This window comes from Crinia signifera, chromosome 7, assembly GCF_055691185.1.
Source record: "Crinia signifera chromosome 7, ASM5569118v1, whole genome shotgun sequence".
NCBI classification, from domain to species: Eukaryota; Metazoa; Chordata; class Amphibia; order Anura; family Myobatrachidae; genus Crinia; species Crinia signifera.
In genome coordinates this window covers 73,532,227-73,549,856 of record NC_139223.1, presented here as the reverse complement: position 1 = coordinate 73,549,856, position 17,630 = coordinate 73,532,227, and the positions used below count along the sequence as shown (strand labels likewise).

At 40.9% G+C, this 17,630-nt stretch overlaps 1 protein-coding gene across 2 annotated transcripts in view; it reads right to left on the bottom strand.

The window, feature by feature from the left end:
• The window catches only part of MRTFB (myocardin related transcription factor B), a 376,317-nt gene that overhangs the window by 173,329 nt on the left and 185,358 nt on the right, over window positions 1-17,630 (bottom strand). The gene's annotated exons all lie outside the window — the stretch shown is intronic.

Sequence of the window (17,630 nt, the reverse complement as noted above, 5' to 3'; positions counted from 1 at the left end):
ACCAACTGCCCAGAGTGCCTATACATTAAGTTGGCACGGTCTATACCAAGATGCCAAAGATGTGCACACACCTACTAGTGGATTATATATATTAAGCTAAAATTATTAAAAAAAAGCACAAAATGCATTCTTTACATGTCTTGTTTTGGGTAATATACATTTGTTACAGTTGTATCGATCACAGCATAATCATTGCAGTCATAAGCACAGATAGCAGATTCTAAATAGCAATGTAACCAGCTACTTAGAATCTTGATTTCACAGCCCAGAATCCAACAAGATACCTGTGTTTGGGACACTAATGCCCTTCTCATAGACTTTCTATTATCTATTATCAGGGGCCAGGGAACTTTTTACCTTTTACCCCAACATATGTTTAGATAAGCAGCAGTTACCCCCTTGATTTTAAAAGAAGGAAATCATTTAATTTTAATACAAACTGTACCCCCAGAAAGTGATGATATATCCTGCTAGTACGGTACACAGCCTGGCTGCAATTGATGATGATCAAAAATACAAAATTTGGCACAGCCATACATGGTAATCATCATTAATGGCTGCCAGGCTGTGTGGGGTATAGCCATTGATAATGTGACGTGCAGGCAACTATTAGTGTCAGTATTACAAGATGATATAGTGACAGTCTGTGCACATCTTTTCCCCTAGACTAGAGATGGGTATACCCTGACAGGTACCTATAACCAGGCAGAGAAACTCGGCACCGCAGCAGCAGTACAGACTGCATTCTGCTGAGATGGCGCAGCAAATAGTCGACTCTACTGAAGAAGCGATTGGACTTGGAGGTGGAGCCCGGGGCATCACGCAGGGAAGCGTGTTATACACAAGGGCCTGATACACTGCACTGCGTCAGGTCCTGGTACACTATAGTACTGTAACACAAACAGCCGGGCATGCATATAGAATTACATTTTATTTTTATTATTTATTTTATAGATTAAATGAAATTCCTAGGGGTTATGGACGGTCACGCTGCCAAGACACAGCCGGGTATGCATATACAGTTGTGCTCATAAGTTTACATACCTTAGCAGAATTTGTGATTTTCTGGCCATTCGTCAGAGAATAAATGATAACTCACAAACTTTTCTTTCACTCATGGTTAGTGGTTGGGTGAAGCCATTTATTGTCATACAACTGTGTTTACTCTTTTTAAATCATAATGTCAACAGAAACTATCCAAATGACCCTGATCAAAAGTTTACATACCCTGAAGATTTTGGCCTGATAACATGCACACAAGTTGACAGAAATTGGTTTGAATGGCTACTAAAGGTAACCATCCTCACCTGTGATCTGTTTGCTTGTAATTAGTGTGTGTGTGTGTGTGTGTGTGTGTCTGTAAAAGGTCAGTGAGTTTCTGGTCTCCTGAAAGACCCTTGCATCTTTCATCCAGTGCTGCACTGACGTGTCTGGATTCTGAGTCATGGGGAAAGCAAAAGAATTGTCAAAGGATCTGTGGGAAAAGGTAATTGAACTGTATAAAACTGTAAATAGATATAAAAAGAGATCCAAGCAATTGAGAATGCCAATCAGCAGTGTTCAACTCTTATTAAGAAGTGGAAAATAAGGGATTCTCTGGAAACCAAATTACGGTCAGGTAGACCAACAAACATTTCACAACTGCCAGGAAAATTATTTGGGATGCAAAGAAAAATCCACAAATAACTTCAGATGAAAAAAGTGGTGTGATTGTTTCAAGATGCACAATAAGGAGGCATTTGAAGAAAAATGGGCTACATGGTCGAGTCGCCTCTTGCTTACAATACTCCAAACAGCACAGCGACAAGCCTTAAAACTTTTGGAACAAAGTAATTTGGAGTGATGAGACCAAAATGTAACTTTTTAGCCACAACCATAAACGTTAGATTTGGAGAGGAGTCAACAAGGCCTATGATGAAAGGTACACCATTCCTACTGTGCAACACAGAGGTGCAGCATGTTATCAGAAAATACTGGAGGAAAATTTGCAGTCATCAGCCCGGAAGCTGCTCATGGGACGTACTTGGACGTTCCAACATGACAATGATCCAAAACACAAGGCCAAGTTGACCTGTCATTGGCTACAGCAGAATAAAGTGAAGGTTCTGGAGTGACCATCTCAGGAGTCTCCTGACCTTAATATCATTGAGCCACTCTGGGGAGATCTCAAACGTGCAGGTCATGCAAGATAGCCCAACAATTTACAAGAACTGGAGGCTTTTTGCCAAGAAGAATGGGCAGCTTTACCATCTGAGAAAATAAAGAGCCTCATCCACAAGTACCACAAAAGACTTCAAGTTGTCATTGAAGGGGGCAATACACGGTATTAAGAACTGGGGTATGTAAACTTTTGATTAGGGTCATTTGGGTAGTTTCTGTTGCCATTATGATTTAAAAAGAGTAAATCCAGTTGTCTGACAATAAATGGCTTCACCCAACCACTAACCATGAGTGAAGGAAAAGTTTGTGAGTTATCATCATATTCTCTGACAAATGGGCAGAAAACCACAAATTCTACTAGGGTATGTAAACTTATGAGCTCAACTGTAGATTCATATCATGCCAGATTGTGTCTCAGCAGTGCAACCATCCATTACCCCGAGGAATTTAATCTTTACCCCTGTTCCGTGACCACTGATATATATATATATATCCAAACCAATAGTGTTATATAGCGCCCTGTGCAATTTTCAGGATACTTCCTGTCTTTCCTTTGCTTTATAGTACCATAATCAACGTAAACGTTTTCAAATATAAAACATTTATTTAAAACATTTAAAACAAAATAAATCAAACTTTTTCTTGAAGTAGGACTTTGTAACAAAGGTGTATTCTTTAGAATTTGGATCACAATGGTTACCAACGGTTACCCGACGCGTTTCGTCTCTTTGTGAGACTTCATCAGGAGTGAATAGTTTTATATCTTTAAGGATCTTTTATCACAAAACTTTTTTTGTTGTTGTAATATTGGTCCGATTACAGGCTCAAGCCTTTTGCTGTAATTAGTACTTGAGTATATTCCTAATTTTATTAGGGTAGATGGTGGTGGGCAATTACCCGTAATTGATACTTGAAATCAACCTCAGTTAAATTTTCATTCTGGTTTTGAAGGTACCATTAGTGGAACGATTGTAATCTTGTCTCCTAATTTAGTTTTTTAAGGTGCATTACACCTAAACAACGTTAGGGAGTGAACTATATAACTTAATAGAAATTCCCCTTGTGGATCACAGGAGTGAAGATATGGTCCAGTATATGACCTTACTAGCTCCTGAAGATGTGTGCTCTCCTGTGTCAAAACACCAAGTGGGCACTTGTTTGATCAGGGTGATCAGGCACCCGCCAAACTTACGTCATATGATCAGTCCCCGAAGTGGTCCATCCTCCGTGCACGTGGACGGCGGTCTCCAACAACACGCCAGCATCCAGCTGACGGTACTTGTGTATTATCATGGCGCGAATCGCAGACCATAAAGCAAGCGATGGTATGCGATGCGATGTTCCGCGATGTCATACAATGTTAAAATTGTATGGCATTGTATATGGCATACAATGCGATGCGATTATAAATTGTATAAGCACCCTAATGGGGGCTTACAATGTTAAATGGACCCCCACTATGAACGTGAAGCCGAAGCGTTGCGAGCGCAGCGAGGGGCAGCGGTACACGTCCTCCGACCTTTTCATACCCCCACTATCCACGTTGGCGTGGAGTTGACTTTATATAGTGTAGCGAGTGCAGCGAGCCACCGAGCCCAAAGCGTGGTGAGCGCAGCGAGCCCCGCGAGGGGACACGGAATACATGTAAAGTAATACGCGTCCGCTCGCCACGCTTCGGGTTCGGTGGCTCGCCACACTATATGGAATCAACTCCACGCCGACGTGGATAGTGGGGTTATAAAAAGGTCGGAGGACGCATACCGCCGCCCCTCGCGGGCTCACTGCGCTATAGGGGCTTATACAATTTAATAGCATCGCTGTGCATCGGGTGTGATGAAAAATCGTGTTCCGATATGCGATGGGCGCCATGATAATACACAAGTACCCAGCTGACTACCGACTCTTGGATGCTGGAATACACGGAAGTGGGCGGTAGGACGCACCTGTCACTTCCAGACTCCAGCACGCCAATCTGCAACTCGACTTCTGGGCGGGGACGCTGCACGGTTGAGGCCGGACGTGGCCGGTGGAACGTACCAGTCACTTCCGGACCTCACCACAGTCTGCCCATCCTTTCAGCAGATCAACTGTCTAGTGTCTGATTGTGTGTCTCCGAAAGAGTGCCATCTGTTGGCAGCGAGTGAAACTACATCTCTTTCTCTCTCACACATACAGAAACACAGAGGCAATCGCAAGGTAGCAGTTTTCATTCATATTTGGCTGATTGCAATACATCCAGCAGATATATGAAATGGAGAAGACTTCAGTAGAAAAGTCACACTAGCATGATGACCAGTCTTCGTTTCCTGTTATCACATACATCCAATAAAACATTTTTTCGGTGCATTTTAATTTTTTCGCAAACATTAAGAAAGTTTACAACTAAAATATATGTGTGCGCAAATCTAGTCTCCTGTATAAAAGATTTCTATTTATTCAGCAGGTGTAAGAGGGTTCTACTCCAGATTAAAAAACAAATGGCTTTTGCAAAATACACCTGTCTTAATAATATCTGAATACACCAGACATGCAGCAACAAGAGCAGTTTATCTCTATATCTACATACCAAGCAACCAATACTATACGATACTGAGCATTCCAAACAACCAATCATCCTTGGAGATAATTCCATCAAAACTGCGCAGCACAGATGTCCCCATTCTCTACATCAGTGGTGGGGAACCTCAGGCCCAGGGGCCGTATGAGGACCCTGTAGCTGGTCTGAGAGGCCCTCCTACCCACCCGGCAGCTTTGCCAGGAGTCAAGTACAGGGAACTTCTTGCGAGAGGTTGCTAGTTCTTGCGAGATTCCTCTTAATTAACAGCAACCAGAGACTGTCCGTCCTATTCAGCGGCAGCCGCCAGAACATGGGACGGCGACAGCAGGACAATTTGTAAGAGAATTTTTACATATGGCCCCCGAAGGATTTTTCCACCATACAATTGGCCCTTGGCACAAAAAAGGTTCCCCACCCCTGCTCTACATGATAAGGATTTCGGTAGTTCAATTACAGAAAATAAAGTGAATTATTTATTAAGAACAAGACTAACAAGTTGCTGACATTTTGTGTTGCATTTTTATAATATTGGAAAAATAACACCTCTTCAGGTACAAACCCTAAACCTCACATTTGTACATTATTTTACACTCTTGCAATAAGGCTATTTTATCTTTATAAAGAGCTGCCCACGCAGGTAATTGACAACCTTCCCCCAGATGTCATAATAGCAGGTGACGATGCTCAGGATTCTGGAGATTCTGGAGAAAGCACTCGCTGATAATAAGAGGAAATTAGGTACTTATGTAATATCTGGGCTCCCGTTTTTCTTATGAGACCGTGTCCGCTCGCCACGTTTCGGGCACGGTGGCTCGCTGCGCTCGCCACACTATATAAAATCAACTCCATGCGTAGTTGTGATAGTAGGTGTATGAAAAAATGGGGTGCATTTAACATGGGGGCCCAGATAATACATAAGTACCGGAAATTATAATGATTCTCTCCTTACACATTGCAGCTGATCCGGTGTAGGGACCTCTGACTGGTCAGTTCCTTAGAAAGGTTATAGATTGTATTGTGGAGAAAGAGAAGCAGTAATGTGTATTAAGTGCAGAATTAGAAGAATCATCTCTGCAGGAGAATCAGCCAGTACACAGCTGCCACAAAGATGATTATCTTCTGAATGGCAAAGATCAGGAACCCCAGATACTGCAGCCATGATTGCTGACTTTTTGGGACTCCACTTCAGGAAATCTGGGAAAGAGGGATCCATGGAAGGAAGATGTGGTGACCTGAATCATACCACTCTGGCCGGGATACGGTCATTTGGTCTACAGCACGATGGTCGACAGTCATTAGGTCGACATGGGAAAATGTCTACATGGGTCTAGGTCGACTTAGGAAAAGGTCAACATGTTTCTAGGTCGGAGTCATTAGTTCGACAGGTTGTTAGTTCCACAGGAAAGCTATAAAAAAATGGGGGATGACTGACTGCGCTTCCATTAGTCATTAGGTCATTAGTTCGACAATGTCTAGGTCGACAGTCAAAAGGTCGACATGGGGATTTTCACTGTTTTTCGAGCCAACATGTGCCGACAGGCAGTATTTCATGCCCTACCATCCACTAGGGCGTGGGGGGAGAATACAATAGTGTGCCGAGCGCAGTGGTGCGGTGCACTTGAAACTGTGTCCATGTGTTGACATTCAGGTAAAAAAACTGTGAAAAACCTTATGTCGACCTTTTGACTCTCGACAGACATTGTCGAACTAACGATCTGTCGAACTAATGACTTTTCGGCCTAGAACCATGTCGACCTAGACCCATGTTGACCTTTTCCCATGTCGACCTAATGACTGTTGACCATCCTGCTGTAGACCAAATGATCCCAACCCTTCTGGCCTTGCCACCACTGCTATAAACAGCAAATTGATTCATCGCATCCACAACCATTTCACTACAGAAGTGGATGGGATCTGGGAAGGTTGTCTACTCTAGCTTCCTGAAATCAGTGGCCTCGGGAAAGTAGGCAGATATGACTTCACAAGTGACATGCTCAATACTAGTCTAAAGGCGTAAAAGCTAGAATTACTATGTACATTACACTTTCTCGCTTGTGCCCTTCTTTTTCAGTGGCATGTTAATTTTCCTTAACCCGAGACTAAATTACAAATCTGCACCCTGAGTATGTCCAACGCAGACCACAGCTAAGCTGTGTTGTATGTAGGATCCTGAGCATTTGGGTTCCAGGCCAAAAAAGAAGTCAGAGACGCAGCAATGAACGTATTTACTAGCAAGCCAGTAAATTAAAGTCATCTGATACTATAGTAAGGAATAAAACCTATTTAAAAAGCAGAATAGCATGGATCAAAGCTATGTTTTCCTTTTAAAAGCATGCAGGGGAAAACCAGGATAAAATGCTCAGGACATTTTTTCTTACAATAGTAGAGAATTTGCACAAAAGTATTTCCTCTTACAGGCGACGGAATAAACTTCTGATTGTGACAACCAAGCTTTTAAGGAATTCCAGTGGTGCAAGAGGTTAGCTGTGAAATGCACAATCAATATCCGCCTTTGGGTTATTATCTCACAGACACACCCAGTTTAATTAAAGATTTTGACGGACAATTGTGTGACTATTTCTATGTAATGAATTGCTCGCTGGGAAGAATTCTTAGAATATGTTAGCAGAAAATATGCTTTGGAAAGCGGGGGCAGTCTGAAAACCTCAGGCAAGTTTTACACGTTTCATTTAATTGTCTAAACAAGAAACATTACAAATTTTTTTGTGATCTACCTCCACACATCAATGAGCCTGAAGACAAACGGTGTGTGCACGACAAATATACAGTGCGGACAAATAGATTTTGTAAATTAAAATAAGTAGCACCGAAAATACAACTTAATATTTTTTCAATGACTCACTACTTACATATAGGATCGAAAGCAGGGGGATGATTCTGGTTGAAATTGGCTCAAGTTTTCAAATTAATGAACAATTATAATATTCAATTATTTCCTCCCTATAAAGTACTAGTTTAGGCCGCTTTACTTAACATAATCGATTTGATTTAGCTTTTTTAGCAACTACCTTCTTTCAACAATAGCAACATCTTAGTTGTGATGACATACTGTAGCTGGTGGTCATGTTTGAGATACACAACACATTCATAGAACCTCACTCTCTCTGGGAGGAGACATATGTAGATCTAAAAAAAACTAGAGCCACTTAAAAAATAAGCATTGCATATTCATGAAAAAGAGCGCAAAATTTATCGTAATCGTCTCTTAAATCTCTGGCATCAGTTTGACTGTACCCCAGTGTTGCCAGAGAGAGAGCTGTAGCATTATTTGCAAAACCCCCAATATGTGTCAGAGATCAGGGCTAATAGGATAGCTCCAGAGCACTAATTAGCCACACTAATTAACTGAGGTTATTAGGAAAATGGCCATAAATGGGAATACTGCATGTTTTTACTCCTTTTTTTTATCCAAAAAGCAAACATGATTACTGTAAATAAATTTTGGGAAGCTCTTTCTAACGTGTTCCAATGTTTAGGTCAAAAGTTTGACAGGTAAAAGAGAGATTGCATTTAAGGTTGAGAGGTAGAAAAGGTCAAAATGGCCGAAAAGGGTCAACATGATAATTGTCTCCAAGTTTTTTGGGGTTTATCATGTTTTCCCAACTTTTGCATTTACTATCCACATGGGAAAGGTAACTTACTGTATGGCAAAGCGTTAGCCACCTTTCGTCAAAGGTGCAGCAGTTTCCACTGATTATGCTTTAATATATTTAGGCATACAAAATGACACCCCCAAAAAACTTGTGCCAAAACTTTTGTGTGACATTTTGCACCCGTGGACTTTATCCAATATTTACTTTCTACTAATTTAAATTTTGATGCTGTTGACCTAATGCAGGTCGACCATATGGGGTCAACGAAATGAATATCTACATAGAACATGTAAATGTTCTAGATGTAGATATTCTATAATCACACCTGTCCCTGAATACAGATAACGCATACACATGGTTAGATTTGCCTATTTTTCTTATCGATTTTGCTTATACAGTTGGAGCCCCTGTCAACTTTGTTCCTTAGGTCGTGGCTCACCATGGCTATCCTTTTGTTCTCAGCAGCAATTCAATACATAGAACAATACAATAGAGGATTAGCATAGTAATCCTATTACTCACTTAATCCAATTAACAGGCTAAATGAGGAGGGCTCCATCTCATCTGAATAAGCAAAATCTAATCAAAAGCAAATGGAAATCGAATGATATCGATTAGATACCGATGCATGGCCCTGTGACATTGAAATAGATTATAAAAATAGACTGTGAAGGCAAGACTATATAGTAAAGATTTGTAATATATAGTCTAAATCAAATTTATTTATTTTATTTACAGTTTCTTATATAGCGCAGCAGATTCCGTTGCGCTTTACAATAGTAAATGTGTACATCGTGCCATGCAATCGAATCTGGATTGAATAGAAAGTACATTGCACCGTGTGCACACCCCTAGAGAAATCACAAATCCCACATCTGGGGGCACATTGTAGCACTGTCTAAATGTAGAGACCAGAGATAAACCACTCCAGTTCTAGAAATGGTCTAATAAACCTTAAGTGAAGCATTTTACCAGAAAGCCAAGAACCACAACGGAGCTCTGACTGACAAAGATTCAGGCTGCACACCTGAATTTTGGCTTCAAATCTACTTTAATCTATTTTAGCTCTAAAGCAGCCCATACACGTCCCGATGTGGGCGTGCGTTGTGGGCTGCAATAGCAGGGATCACATTGCATTGCATGTGCATGCGTTGTGCATAAATGCGATGCAATTTGATGAAACCTAAGTACAAAAAGTATGTGCAAGCACATACTTTTTGTACTGTGCGATGAGGTGCGCGGGAGCGCGCACCTCAAAGCACACATCGGCTCAGCACGCTTAGCAGCATGTATGGGCAGCTTAAGGCAGAGAAGAACTCTTGAAGCCCTGCAAAGTGGACTGACCCCTGGTGCAGATGAGTGCTTATGGACAGGATGAAAGAATATGCACTCCTGCCACTATAATTAATATAAATATCATGGTTGACCCTCATATATACAGATGAATGGTTTCACCAAGTATAACAAGCAAAGACCAGCTGCAAACACCTTTAGCATTGAGTTATCAGACAAAATTGGTTGCAGTCGAGAGTGGGTTGGGGAGCAGATGAGGAATATACAATCAAATAATCAATGGCCGAGGTGGATAGTGCATAACCAGCATGGTAAACCACATGTGTGTCACTGTCTAATTTTTAGTAAAAATCATGATGCAACAGAAAAATAAACAAATCAAGTAAAGTATACAGCAGTACGTACAAGTTCCATAGATAAAAATATATATATATATTATTGCAAAAAAAGAAAAAAAAATGCCCTATGGTTCTATTAAATAAAAAGCCATGTGTGCAACGATGAAATGCCAACAGAAACAAATGTAAATTATATTGCTCACAGGCATGTATGTCTTGCATTTCATAGGGTAATTTGAGTAAGAGTACAAAATGTACTTCTCCACTGAAGATTTGATGTAGCACGGAAGAAAAATAAAATGTATGCTGCAGAAGTTTTGGTCACTGACATAGCATCAAAACTACCTCTGTCAGTATGAGCGCACACTGTTCATTCCAATGTAATCTGCTGGATTATGTTTGTAGAACTCCACGCAGATGGATTTATTTTACTTCAGACTCATGCCCTCAGAGAGCAGTGCCCATTATGCAATACCTTTTGTTCCACAGTATCCAAGTCCCCTCAAAGGAAAACAGCTTTTCAAGTAGTTAAGCATACGAAACTGGAGCAGGATCGTTGAGCACCGCTGTCTGCTAATGTTTGCTGTATGGAATGCAAATCTCAGCATTGGGGAATCTTAATTCAGATTGATCATTTATTTCATTCAATGTTCATTGACCAGTTACCCTACAAAATCCTGGAAATGTGGTCGTCTTTGATCATTTATACAAGTACAAAATGTTCATGGATATAATTGAATTGAATGAACAATGTGATGCAGAGCCTGACAGATTTAGCAGGGGAAAGTCCCACATTTAGTTCAAATTAATTATAAAATATATATGATACTCAGTCAAACACTGATGTCTGCTATTGATTAGTAGACGAGTATATGGATAAACATAGAAGCATATTTCTATATCTATCAGCAGTTTAAAGTGGCAGTCTTTTTACACAAACACGCTCCTTATTGCCTTTAGTCCGGCAGCAAAACCACTGAAAATCGATGTTTTGAAAAACTAACTTTTGATGAATAAACGCCAAGGTCTCCTTTATGGACACCGAAATGTGGTTCAACATGTACATTCAAGACAAATGGTATAGTATGTGCGTGGCACGGATTGTCAGGAAACATATACTGGGCTCATATTTCTACATAAATTGGAGTTTGCTTTCTCCACTCGAATTCAGGAGTAAATTGATCAGGTGAATGTCTTTGCTCATCTTCCTGCTGTAAAAATCTGGTCCTTCCAATTAACTAAATCTAATCCTCACCATAAAATTGTTCATATTTTTATACAAGATATAACCAGTTTGTAATCGGTTTCAGGATTTTTCCATTGTAGTGTGACTTTTTCAGTCATATACAATGTTTCATAATTATTGCAATAGAACGCTATGACACTACTAAACACTTGCATTTATGACATCTTGACTACACTTCTTCACTGGATACAAAAAATGAAAAAAAAAAAAAACATTAAAAAGCATATATAAAAAATTGTGTTGGCAAATTCCCTTGAACATTGTTGGATTAAATGTTAAACCGTATCAGTACTAGTATGTTAAAAATAAAACCTAAAAAAACCACCTCATTCCAGCAATATAGTTTAAAACATGCCTTCTATTTATATCCTGACATGTGCTCATTAATATAAAGTATTGTCACAATAATGTGGTTCAACTATTTGATTTATAGGCGTAAATGGGTTTAATTTAATATATGGCAACCTCAAGGAACTCAAACTAATTGGATTCCATTACATATAAATCCAAGAGCCAAAATAGTCATCATAAAATTTATGTCTGGGACATAAAGTTTTAATGAAGTAATATATGAGCCATTATCTTGTTGTGTCTGTAAAAATTCAGATAATTTTGTAGCTAAACGACTCTTCTGGTGACCTATTTAGACAATGGGCCTGACTGAGATTAGGTTGGAGGGTGCTGCCTATAAAGGAAACAGCAGCGATGTTCAAATATAGTATTGCAGCAGAAAGTTGGATCATCTGGTCTACAGCATGATGGTAGACAATCATTAGGTCGACACCAGTAGGTCAACATGGGAAAAGGTCGACAAGGTTCTAGGTGGAAAGGTCATTAGTTCGACAGGTCATTAGTTCGACAGTCAAAAGGTCGACATGGGGTTTTTCACTGTTTTTTTACCCAAAAGCCAACACAGTCGACATGGACACAGTTTAAAGTGCATTGCATCCCCTCGCCATGCTTCGGGCACGGTGCCTCGCACTTTATGCAATGCACATTATTTTATTCTCCCACCAAACCCTAGTGGATGGTAGGGCATGAAATACCACCTGTTGGCACGTCGGCTCAAAAAACATGGAAAAACCCCATGTCGACCTTTTGACTGTTGACCTAGACACTGACGAACTAATGACCTTTCGACCTAGAACCATGTCGACCTAATGGTGTCGACCATCATGCTGTAGTCCAAATGACCGCATCCCGCATCGGATCACTTGCAGCTTCATAGGTCAACTGCATGACCCATGACTGTTGTAAATCCTACACTGTTCACCTGATTTGTATGTAAATACCTTCAAATTAAAGCTGAAAGTCTGCAGTTAAAGCACATCTTGTTTGGTTCATTTAAAATCCATTGAGGTGGTGTATAGAGCCCAAAATATGAGAATTGTGTCAATGTCCCAATATTTATGGACCTGACTGTATTTTGGCTCTGTAATCCACCACAATTGATTTGGAATTAAACACTGGAGATGCAAGTGAAGATCAGACTTTAAGCTTTAACCACTTGAGTGGTATGGCCGGAAATTCTCTGGGCTCAGCTGCGCTGCCGTAGCGGCTGTCCCGGAAAATTTCCAGGTATACCACTAAAATGAAGGTGTGCTCCAGTGGTGTACAGGTGTGCACCACTGGCGCATCACCTGTCCGGGCACCCCCCCCAGTGGCGGCTCTGCTGTCCCCTCAACTCTCAGCTCCGGCGATTATATGCCGGAGCTCCCCTGCCCCCGCCGCCATTAGTACTAGTAATTGACAGGCAGCAGGCTTGGGATATTCGGGGCGGCTCGGGGGGACTCGGGAGAGTTCAGGCACCCGAGTCCTCCCGAGCTGCTGCAAAACATCCCCGAGCCTGCCGCCTGTGTGATCACTGACAGGAGGCAGTGGCGGTAGGGGAGCACCGGTGTACTAACACCGGAGCGAAGGTGAGGGGGGGCTGGTGGCTTTCGACGATCTGTGGTGAGTTTTGCTGGGGCAGGACAAACCTGCCCTGGTATATTTGTCCTGCCCCAGCAAAACTCACCACTCAAGGGGTTAATGAGGGGCAATGAGCTTTAACAAAATTATTATATGAATCATTTAGGAAACATTTAGGAATTACAACCATGTTTATGAACAGGCCCATGTTTTCAGAAGATCAAATGTAATTTGCCAAATTAACTTAAGCCTAAATAAAATTTTAATTGTATTACTTTGGGGGGAGAGGGTATTCAATTGTCCCTGAATTTTTTTTTGGATGAAACACAAAAAAATGAAGTATCACAATTGTTGCCACTGTTTTTCTATGGGCTATTCAATTAAACCCATGGTTTTTTTTGTGTAAATAAAGTACCCCATTTTCATGTTAAAAAACATAGGACCCAGGATGCACCCAAAACCGTGGTTGGTTATTGCAGATTTTGATTTGCCTGCCTGTCAAAAATCCTTTGCAGGCAATGACTGCCTGACATCTAAAACCCATGGACATCACCAAATACTGGGTTTCCTCTTTTATAATGTTTTGCCAGGCCTTTACTGCAAATGTCTTCAGCTGCTATTTGTTTGTGGGTCTTTCTGACTTTGGTATGGTCTTCAGCATGTTATACACAGCTTATAATGTCAAGCCTCATCCTTCCCAGACTGGCTTTCTTACCAGCAGAAAATCTATTTAAATACCTGTCCTCTCATTGCAGTTATGACACACACCTACCAAACTAAGCCATACATAATATTGTAGTCAGCTGTGACGCCAACAAGGCATTCCATGGGATCAGTATTTTTCATATTCAGGTTTGGTCAGGAATTTATCCGTATATTCCAAATGCTTAAAGAGACCCACTGGCCTTTATAATGATCAATTTACTTAATATGAGACAATTCCAACTGTATAGGTGGACAATACAAGACTGCCCGCGCTCTCTTCTCTCCTTTACAATTTAACAATTTATACACTGATTTGTCATTTAACCCCTTCCTGACAGAGCCAGTTTTTGCGTTCCTGACAGAGCCCTTTTTTTCAAATCTGACATGTCTCACTTAAGTGGGGATAACTTTTTTTTGCTTTTACTTATCCCAGTGATTTTGAGATTGTTTTTTCGTGACACATTGTACTTCAAATTAGTGGTAAATTTGGGTCGATACAGTCTGTGTTTTTTTGTGAAAAATACCAAAATATCGTGAAAAAATGGAAAATTTAGCAATTTGCAAAATGTTAAATTTTCTGCTTGTGAGACAAATAATCATACCACTCAAAATAGTTAATAACTAACATAGACCATATGTCTACTTTATGTTTCCATCATTATTTCAACTTCCTTTTCATTTTTTTGGACACTAGGAGGCTTACAATATGAATAGCAAATTCTCAAATTTTCAAGAAAATTTCAAACACTGATTTTTTTAGGGACCAGTTCAGTTCTGATGTGACTTTGAGGGACTTGTATGTGAGACACCCCCATAAATGATACCATTTCAAAAACTGCACCCCTCACAGTATTCAAAACAGCATTTTGGAAGTTTGTTAACCCTTTAGGTGTTTCACAGGAATTAAAACAAAGTGTAGGTGAAATTTCAAAATTTCATTTTTTTTGCAGATTTGCAATTTTAATACATTTTTCTAAGGAACACAGTACATTTTACTAGAGAAATGTGACTAAAAATTGATTCCCCCAATTCTTTGGTTTTCATAAATATCCTATATGTGGCCCTAGTGTGCACGGTGACCAAACCACAGGCTTCATAATAGAAGGAGCACCTACTTGATTTTGGAGCCTCCTTTTTATGAGATTATTTTTTAGGCACCATGTAGGTTTCTAGGCACCATAAGATGCTAAAAGTTAGGAACCCCCCCACAAGTGACCCCATTTTGCAAACTACACCCCTCAGGGAATTCATCTAGGGGTATAGTGTACATTTCAAACCCCCAGGGGTTTCACCAATTTTGATACAACTGGGCAGTGAAAATGAAAAATTAAATTTTTTACACAAAAATGCAGTTCTGGCTCAAAATTTTTCATTTTCAGAAGGTATGAAGGAGACAAAGCACCCCAAAATCTGTGCCCCAATTTCTCCCGAGTACGGCAATGCCTCACATGTGACCAAAAAATACCATTTGGGTGCATGGCAGGACTCAGAAGGGAAGGAGTGATTTTTGGATTTTGCAGCTCAGATTCTGGTGGAATTTTGGTGGGTGCTATGTCGCATTAGCAAGACCCCCCAAGCACCAATACAGTGGAACCCCCCAACAAGTCACCCCATTTTGCAAAGTACACCCCTCAGGGAATTCATCTAGGGGTATAGTGTACATTTCAAACCCCCAGGGGTTTCACCAATTTTGATACAACTGGGCAGTGAAAATGAAAACATACATTTTTTTACACAAAAATGCAGTTCTGGCTCAAAATTTTTCATTTTCAGAAGGTATGAAGGAGAAAAAGCACCCCAAAATCTGTGCCCCAATTTCTCCCGAGTACGGCAATGCCTCACATGTGACCAAAAAATACCAGTTGGGTGCATGGCAGGACTCAGAAGGGAAGGAGTGATTTTTGGATTTTGCAGCACAGATTTTGGTGGAATGAATGGTGGGTGCTATGTTGCACCAATACAGTGGAACCCCCCCACAAGTCACCCCATTTTGCAAAGTACACCCCTCAGGGAATTCATCTAGGGGTATAGTGTACATTTCAAACCCCCAGGGGTTTCACCAATTTTGATACAAGTGGGCAGTGAAAATGAAAAAATACATTTTTTTACACAAAAATGCAGTTCTGGCTCAAAATTTTTCATTTTCAGAAGGTATGAAGGAGACAAAGCACCCCAAAATCTGTGCCCCAATTTCTCCCGAGTACGGCAATGCCTCACATGTGACCAAAAAATACCATTTGGGTGCATGGCAGGACTCAGAAGGGAAGGAGTGATTTTTGGATTTTGCAGCTCAGATTCTGGTGGAATTTTGGTGGGTGCTATGTCGCATTAGCAAGACCCCCCAAGCACCAATACAGTGGAACCCCCCCACAAGTCACCCCATTTTGCAAAGTACACCCCTCAGGGAATTCATCTAGGGGTATAGTGTACATTTCAAACCCCCAGGGGTTTCACCAATTTTGATACAAGTGGGCAGTGAAAATGAAAAAATACATTTTTTTACACAAAAATGCAGTTCTGGCTCAAAATTTTTCATTTTCAGAAGGTATGAAGGAGACAAAGCACCCCAAAATCTGTGCCCCAATTTCTCCCGAGTACGGCAATGCCTCACATGTGACCAAAAAATACCATTTGGGTGCATGGCAGGACTCAGAAGGGAAGGAGTGATTTTTGGATTTTGCAGCTCAGATTCTGGTGGAATTTTGGTGGGTGCTATGTCGCATTAGCAAGACCCCCCAAGCACCAATACAGTGGAACCCCCCCACAAGTGACCCCATTTTGCAAACTACACCCCTTAGGGAATTCATCTAGGGGTATAGTGTACATTTCAAACCCCCAGGGGTTTCACCAATTTTGATACAACTGGGCTGTGCAAATGAAAAATTACATTTTTTTTACACAAAAATGCAGTTCTGGCTCAAAATTTTTCATTTTCAGAAGGTATGAAGGAGACAAAGCACCCCAAAATCTGTGCCCCAGTTTCTCCCGAGTACGGCAATGCCTCACATGTGACCAAAAAATACCATTTGGGTGCATGGCAGGACTCAGAAGGGAAGGAGTGATTTTTGGATTTTGCAGCTCAGATTCTGGTGGAATTTTGGTGGGTGCTATGTCGCATTAGCAAGACCCCCCAAGCACCAATACAGTGGAACCCCCCCACAAGTCACCCCATTTTGCAAAGTACACCCCTCAGGGAATTCATCTAGGGGTATAGTGTACATTTCAAACCCCCAGGGGTTTCACCAATTTTGATACAACTGGGCTGTGCAAATGAAAAATTACATTTTTTTACACAAAAATGCAGTTCTGGCTCAAAATTTTTCATTTTCAGAAGGTATGAAGGAGAAAAAGCACCCCAAAATCTGTGCCCCAATTTCTCCCGAGTACGGCAATGCCTCACATGTGACCAAAAAATACCAGTTGGGTGCATGGCAGGACTCAGAAGGGAAGGAGTGATTTTTGGATTTTGCGGCTCAGATTTTGGTGGAATGAATGGTGGGTGCTATGTTGCACCAATACAGTGGAACCCCCCCACAAGTCACCCCATTTTGCAAAGTACACCCCTCAGGGAATTCATCTAGGGGTATAGTGTACATTTCAAACCCCCAGGGGTTTCACCAATTTTGATACAAGTGGGCAGTGAAAATGAAAAATTACATTTTTTTACACAAAAATGCAGTTCTGGCTCAAAATTTTTCATTTTCAGAAGGAATGAAGGAGACAAAGCACCCCAAAATCTGTGCCCCAATTTCTCCCGAGTACGGCAATGCCTCATGTGTGACCAAAAAGTGGCAGGACTCAGAAGG